This window comes from Dermacentor silvarum, chromosome 7 (assembly GCF_013339745.2).
Source record: "Dermacentor silvarum isolate Dsil-2018 chromosome 7, BIME_Dsil_1.4, whole genome shotgun sequence".
NCBI lineage: Eukaryota > Metazoa > Arthropoda > Arachnida > Ixodida > Ixodidae > Dermacentor > Dermacentor silvarum.
Window position 1 is genome coordinate 101,074,441 of NC_051160.1, and position 8,049 is coordinate 101,082,489.

The following is an 8,049-nucleotide window of genomic DNA, read 5'->3' on the forward strand; positions in this document are numbered from 1 at the left end:
TATTCTCGTTAACACCATTTGTCATAGATGACAACGTCCTTCTTCCATCCTAGGCCGGCCACCTAACTTCGTGAAGCACCCTGATTACGTTCCGACGGTCTTCACGTACATGCGTACTCCTGGCGACGCTGCTGTGCGACGACACGGCCGCTGGTTGAAACGGCAGCAGATCGAGTTTAAGTGCGCTGTTCACCTAGTTTGTTGTTGCACATGTACACAGAACTCGCGAGTTCGCGCGCAGTTTTCCGTGATGCTTTTCATGGGTGCGCACAGCAACAGCAGATGATTTGTGCGCGAGGCACGACGCTTACTCAAACTGAGTGACACGGCCAGTAATACCGCTATCACACGGGCTCCTTTAATCGCGATCAACGCCGATCCGTATCGGATTTTTTGATCGCGATCAACAGTGGTCGCCGTTACGCGGTTGAAACTAATACGGATTGAGTTTGACGCTAACGTCAGCCAAATCGCGATCTCAGCCAGATCACAGTGCGAAGATCACGTTCGTCTTGATCCCGATTAAAGCCTGACCGCGATTAAATCTGACCGTGTAGCAGCAGCTAATACTGATCAAACCTAATCCGGATCGGTGTTGATCGCGATTAAAAGTGCCCGTGGGACACCGGTATGACACAAGCATTTTTAAAATTATTTTGGAACTCATTCGCGTCGTGTGAAGCTTTGACGTAAACGCCGCTCTTCATAGATGGTGAGCATGCCGCTCGAACCAGCCCAAAGCGCGAATCGCCTGTTTCCAAGTTCATCATCGCATTGCGATTGTAGTCTTCTTCCTTCAAGGCCCAGCCCCGATGCGCCTGGCGAACGTTGTGCGTGCTGGAATGCAGGTATCGCCAAACGTCGTCGATTGTCACTTTGCACTGCGAAAAATCGCCTGTCCATCCAATCTCCGAAAAGAACTGGATTGTATCTTCCTCGATCATCGGCAAAGGCGTGCAATAAGAAGCACCACTTTGAATCGACCAGACAAAAAAAAATAAGTGCCAGCGAACAATGGCTTCCGCAAGGCAGCACGGCAGCGCAGGTACTGTTTTCCATCCAAATATGTTTCGGCCGCGGTCGGTAGAGGGCGCGCACTATTTTGAAAAAGGTCAATTAAATTTTTGTTCACCAAAACCTTGCACCACATGGAGTGCCTTGCCAGCACGGTCGGGGTAGGTGGGGATCACTTTCTCCGCCACGGACGCCGACATCGCACGCCGACGCCGGTAGCCAACGCCGGATTTTGCAAGGTCGACCCAAATGGTCGCGAAGCTTCGGGCGAAAAGCGGTTCAGAACGAATTGTCACCGACATCAGCAAGGGTGGTTATGGGAGCAGCGATTAAAGCGCGACTATGTTTGAAGGGAACAAACATTGGGAAAGAAAAAGGAATTTTTAATTAAAAGGAGACACAGATTCATTCAACGAAAATGAAATTCCTAATCAATTTTATATACGCATGGCGAAAAAAGAACAACTCTACTTTACTTCATCATTATCAATAAATACCTCTTTTCAGCGCCCACTGTATGAGCGCGCACCGATAGCGGCGGGCGTTGACGCCGCTATCACTTGCAATGCAATGCAGCTCTTGAAGTGGACAGAAAGGCGCGCTCGTAAAGTTCACGCCCCCCTCCCATGTTGTGTTACTTTGCTTGTAGACGTTTGTCTGAATTTGGTGACGCGGGTAGTTTCATTGTTTCTTAATCTGTTCAGTCAAGAGTAGTGAGTTGCGACCGCCAGATAGTTGTTTACTTTAGTTGTTTTCGTGGGACAGCGCTGGCCGACGGTCTTGGCGTCCCACGAAAGGACGAGCACTCTACTCCCAAAACGTTCGTCGGCCTCCAAAGAAAGTATGTTCCATGCAGCGATGCGATTTCGACACCCGTATGGCTGAACTTTTCCTGCATCGCTCTCCGCGCTGAAAGCAAGGTAAATACATCTGGTAGCGAAGCTTCCATAGAAGCCCATACGTTCAAAACATGGTTGCTTACCGGCGGTTCATGGGGCTTAGCGCCATCTGTGTGAGGAGGGAACACTTCCGGCGGAAGAAAAAATAATTTGACGTCATATTCGTCAAAACCAACAGTGACGTCATTTTGTTCTCATAGGCGCGAAATTTGTTTTCGGAGGCCTGCCATTGAGCTGTATATTCAAATGCTCCGCCATTCGACTTCATGGGCGTTCCGAGTTTTCAGCGCGAGAAGCGATGCCGGAAAAGATCAGCCGTACGGGTGTCGAAATCGCATCGCTGCACACAACATACTTTCTTTGGAGGCCGACGAACGCTTTGGGCGTAGATTGCGTAGGCTGCTCGTCCTTTCGTCGGACGCCAAGCCCGTCGGCCAGCGCTGTTGCACGAAAGCAACTAAAGTAAACATGTATCTGACGGTTGCAACTCACTACTTTTGACTGCACAGGTTAAGAAACAATAAAACTACCCGCGTCACCTAATTCAGACAAACGTCGACATGCAAAACAACACAACATGTGAGGGGGGCGTATTGTAACAGGTGAACTTTACGAGCGCGCCTTTCCACGCACTCCAAGAGCTGCATTGCATTGCAACTGATAGCGGCGTCAACGCCCGCCGCTATCGATGGGCGCTCTCACGGTGGGCGCTGAAACAAGGTATTTATTGGTAATGATCAAGTAAAACAGAGTGGTATCTTCTTTTCTCGCCATGCGTATATAAAATGGATTAGGAATTTTATTTTAGTTGAATGAATCTAACTGCGTCTCGCTTTAATTTAAAAAACGCCTTTTTTTCTTTCCCATTGTTTATTCCCTCCAAACATAGTCGCGCTTCAATCGCTGCTCCCATAACCACCCTTGCTGATCTCGGTGACAATTGGTTCTGAACCGCTTTTCGCCCGAAGCTTCGCGACCTATGTGGATCGACCTTGCTGAAAGCTCGAAACGCCCATGAAGTCGAATGGCGGGGCATTTGAATATACAGCTCTAATGGCAGGCCTTCGAAAAGAAATTTCGCGCCTTTGAGAACAAAATGACGTCACTTCTGTTTTTAACGGATATGGCGTCAAATTATTTTTTCTTCCGCCGGGAAGTGTTCTCTCCTCACACAGATGGCGCTAAGCCCCTCGAACCGCAGATGAACCGCCATGTTTGAAACGTATGAGCTTCTATGGAAACTTCGCTGCCAGGTATATTTACCTTGGATTTTCTGCGACGCGGGGCCCTAAACGCTATGGCGTTAAAAAATTCAGCGAGTATTACGATAAACCCTAAAGGATGTTTCGCATGGCAAGATTGGGGCGAAAAAAAATCGGTCTGCCGCGCACATCGCACAGCGATTTTCGCTTACAGCTTTCACGTGCGTCTGCGACAGCGCGATTTTTGTCGCAGCGACGCCGAAGGTCGCCCACTGCTCACGGAGCATTCAAGCCGGCATCGCTAATTAAGAACAACGTGGAAACTAGTCAAATATTAAAATTTTCCTATTATTATTTGAAGATAGAATGAGTACACCATTTTTAACGTTAAAAGCGTTGAGACTTTACGATCGCTTAGTCTGCAGCCGCGGCGAGTGAAACGCTGCGCAACACCGCACGTATGAGCGTGCGGCTAGTGCGCCGCATCGGTGGGGTTGCTTCGTTTAGTACACTCTAGTTTCGTTGTTGCGGTAAAATATCGAAGCAACAACTCTTCTCCTGGACGAGTATTTGCTTCTGCAGAAGAGGAAGCAACCATTGAGTGTGCAAGCACCTGGCACAATTTGTAGCGATGACGAGGTTCACAACGGTGACGATCGAGTGGGTACATGCCGTATGTTAAAAGCGGCGTCTGCTCCCGACCTGGATAGCGTGCAGCGTCTCCTTTTAAACGAATTGTGTGAGCTGGATTGTGTTCATGAAGCTCCTGAGGCACATGCGCTGGTGGGTACGCCCTTTTAAGCCCGTTTCACATGGTGCGATTTTGCAGTGCGATTTTCGCAGCTGCGATTCTCGCAGATGCGAAATTCGCAATCCCGTTTCACATGGATCTACGGCAGCTGCGTTTTTCGCATACTCGTTAAGCATTCTGACTGGCGATGACGTGTGAGCGAGCCGCCTCCTATTGGTCGTCTGTTTCCACCGCTACAGTGGCTACCACCGCATCTGCATTTTTCGCAGAGAAGTTCAGCACGCCGAACATCGAAAAGACGCACACACGGTCCGGCGGCCTATTTTCCGCAGCTGTGAATTCGCAGACAAAATTGCACCATGTGGACCGGGCTTGAAGATATTGTCACGAGCAATGGGAAAGACAAAGACGTTGTAGTGGGGCTGGGTCAGAGTCTGTCTTGTCGGACTGAAACCTGCTGGAACCTGTGCGCTCTGTGCAGTCTTGACTTGACAAGCGCTAGCCGTTTACTGTTAATTAAATTAAATAATTAATAAATTAAATTAAATAAATTAATAATTCAAACTGGCGCGCGGCATTGCTCCGCCGAGCTTCCAACACGAGGTAAAACAGGAAAACGCCTATTTCGACGGCGCTTGCTGTTACGTCACCCGTTGCCCCGCCCACATCGCGTCGATCACTGCGATTCAGCGACGGCACGACCAACTTGTTGGAATCCCGCCGCGGAGAGCCCGGGACGTCGCGGCGGTCGCTGGGCGACGGAATACGCTGAGTGAAAATCGCTCCATGTGAAACAGCGCTAATGCGAATTTTTAGGTCAGCTGTTTAGGTGTTTTGCATTCACAATATATTGTGGCAAAATTTTTCATTCTGAACGACAGGGTCCTCTCGGCGGAGGCGCTGAGCCTCTGCTCGGGCACCTCGTTTAGCAGCAGCGGAAGACGAAGCAGTTCCACCGGTTGCGTCACTCTTTGTTCAGAAAGAAAGCATCGGAGACCATTGTCTAGCAGCAGCGGCGCAGGCGAAGTAGCGCATACGCAGTGGTTGCGGAGCCCACGCCAACGCATTGTTTCCGCACTCGCCGCATGCCTTCGCTGCCGGCACTCCACTTGCCTCCTCACCCTTTCGTCTTACCCTCCTCCTCCGCTTTCCTTCTCGCGCTCTCTTTGCTCTCGCTGCGCACTGCGCTTTTAGGCGCCCACAAACCGCCTTTTTTTCACGGTGCGACTGCGCATGCGCCTTGCCCTAGCGGATTAGTCGCGAAACGTTTTGGAAGGGACTCGCGCGCGGCCGCGCGGCACCGTCCCGCGAAAAAAAATTACACCATCTTCTCGTAGGGGAACCCTGAGTAGTATGCGAAGCAGCCATGGGGTCGACTCAAGGTAGTTTTATCAGCTGTATAAACTTGGACATGCAGCAGCACCAGCAACGCGCACAACTGTTGTCGACGCCGTCGGCGTTTTGCCCGCGTTCGCACCGAACGAGCGCGGCGTTGGTGACTGTTGCCGGTGCCTCTGGGGCGCCTACCGTCGCGCCTCTAACCTAAGCTGCTTCGCATTATCGCGCGCGGAGCCGCAGGTGTTGCCATTCGTTGCGCAATCCGGAGAGTAGCGCCGGAGAGGAGAGGAGGAATGCCGAGAGGAGATGAGACAAGAAGAGGAGAGGGGGAGGAGAGAGGAGAGGAGATGAGACAAGGAGAGGAGGGGGAGGGGGATGCGCATATGCACAGTAGGGGTGTGGACGCCGCACGGCGGAGGCAGGGAGGGAGGGATGGAGTGACATAGCCCCGACCATAAGCTGCTTCGCATCTAAAAAAAGCGCTCGGACGCGCGCTACTGCAAATATGCGTGCCGTGTACCGCGTTGCATGAAACTCCACTGGTACTGCGACGTCGTTGCGGTGCCGAAATCGTTCGTAGCGTAACTGCAACTCCAATTTAAAACAGAAAGCTGCCAGTGCCTCGTCCGAGTGGTCCGGACTGCACCCTGAGCCACGTAGTTGCCGCCTTTCATTGATGGATAGCAAATTTAACGAAAAACCCCTGCGCTACACTTGGGCAACTCTTCAAGTCATCACGTTGCTGGCGAAGTCTTGTTGCAGCATGGGCCCTCCCTTGCTGGTGGCGGCAGCGCGCGCCTGAGTTCACGTACTCGTTTAAGGCGCGGTAATACTGGGTCGATACTAAACCGACAAGACGCTCACGCCAACGATTGGTCTGGGTCGCTGAGACCATCTTATCGTACCAGGCCGACAACGACGCCGCCGACGAGCTCGATTTGTACTGTGATGGGCTTTCTTGTCGACGGCGCCGACAAAATCAGCGTGCCGGCCATCGTTCGACCGAACCCCGCGCGACCGGCCGTCGAACCGACAACGCGATATAACCGCAGCGCCTTCGCTTGCATACATGATCGTTTAATATACACATATGTATATATAATTATATTAATCGTGCTCAAAATGAGTCAAAGATGCCTACGGAGTTCAAAATGCATAAGCTTCATCCCTGTCATGCCGAGAACATGAAGTGTGAGCCAATGTTGATCATGTTCAGCGAAGATTTAGGCCTAGCGCCGTCGAGTTCTTGCACCTGCTACCGGTGCACCTGAACTGAAATGTAAGCAGTTAGGGCGAAGGAAACTGCTTTTATTGTCAGTTTCTGGCCTTACTGATTTGAAATCAACGACTCTTCACTTCACACGGCGCGTACACAGTAAGCGGCAAGCGGCGACACAGTGCTATAGACGAGAAAACGATCGCCTGAAGGCGCTGCTGCGCCTCCTGACAGCGCCCCCAATGTGGAAATTTCAAGCAGCGCGCTCGCTCCGCGGTGCAGTCTCCGCTTTGTTTACATTGTTTCGCACGCGCTTTCCTTCGCTGCTCGTGCTCACGGCGCTCCGTTTTCGACGGCGGCAGATCGCCTGCTTGCTGAACAGCGATGCAAAGACTGCAGTGCGATTTCAAGACAGTTGCCGACGCCAACAGTTTTTTTCGTGGCGGCAACCTCAAGAAAGAGGAGCGTCTGCTTCCACACGTGTGTGGTGTTGAAAAATTGTGGGCGGTGATGTGACAGTGAAAGCCAAGTGCCTGTCGGAGGTGTCCAACAAGATTGTATACGACATCGAGTTAGAGATACACACCGAGTTCAGTCATTTAGTCACTTTTATTTCTCTATGGTGCAGTCACAAAGCGGTCATGCATGCTTGCAGAGATGTGCAGAGACGGTGACGATTGCGGTTGGTTTCATTGGTCGCTGGGCGCACACACACGGCTGCTCTCAATTTGGCTCCGAGGGAGTGGCATCAGCACTGTCGGAACAGAAAGAACACATGCATTAGGCAACAATAAGCCAATAAAATTAATTAACGATGTAAGTACTACATATGTGCATAATGCCTTATATCATGCTGTATAAATATTTTATGTATATCATGCCTTATTCAATGCTAGAGTCAAGGCAACTCATTGCATTATTGAGCAAGGTATCTTTTTACTGGTCACGATAAATCACTCGTACAAACTGCTCCGCGAAATGAACCCAGGTCACGGTAACCAGCGATTACCTTGGGACCAGCAGCACGAGCGCAAGAATTAGCGATACATGCCTCACCAAAGCAAATCTAGTTTCTCGTCGGGCGAATGCCCCGCCGCAGTAAAAGTAAGCTCACACCGATGGCCGGCTACTACACAAAACGAAGATTCTTGGCGGGAAGAGTGAAGCAGGAAGAATGTGCAAGGTGGCAATTACTTTAAAACATGCTTGGATATTGTGAACCCAGAAAGCATGGCCAAGCAACAAACATAACGCGCGCGTCTCGGGCAGCTGCTTTGCGATCTGCCGCTTATAATTACCGACGCATGCGATGACCGCAGCTTGCATTAAATACGGATTGCCACCACACACAAGAGAAGTAACGTGCGGCCCTATTTGTTGCTTGTAAAACTAGGAATTTAAGTTGCAGCGTTTGGAAAAAGGATATAATTATCTTGAGCCAGTCTTTGCCTATCGCGAGTGAACGAACAGTACAATCAATTAAATTCGCAGGTTTTACGTGCCAAAAGCACAATATCATTATGAGGCACGCTGTAATGGAGGGTCTCAGCAATAAATTTGACCAACGGGGGTTCTTTAAGGTGCACAAAAATCAAAGTACATGGCAAGAACTGTATTCTTTCATTTCGC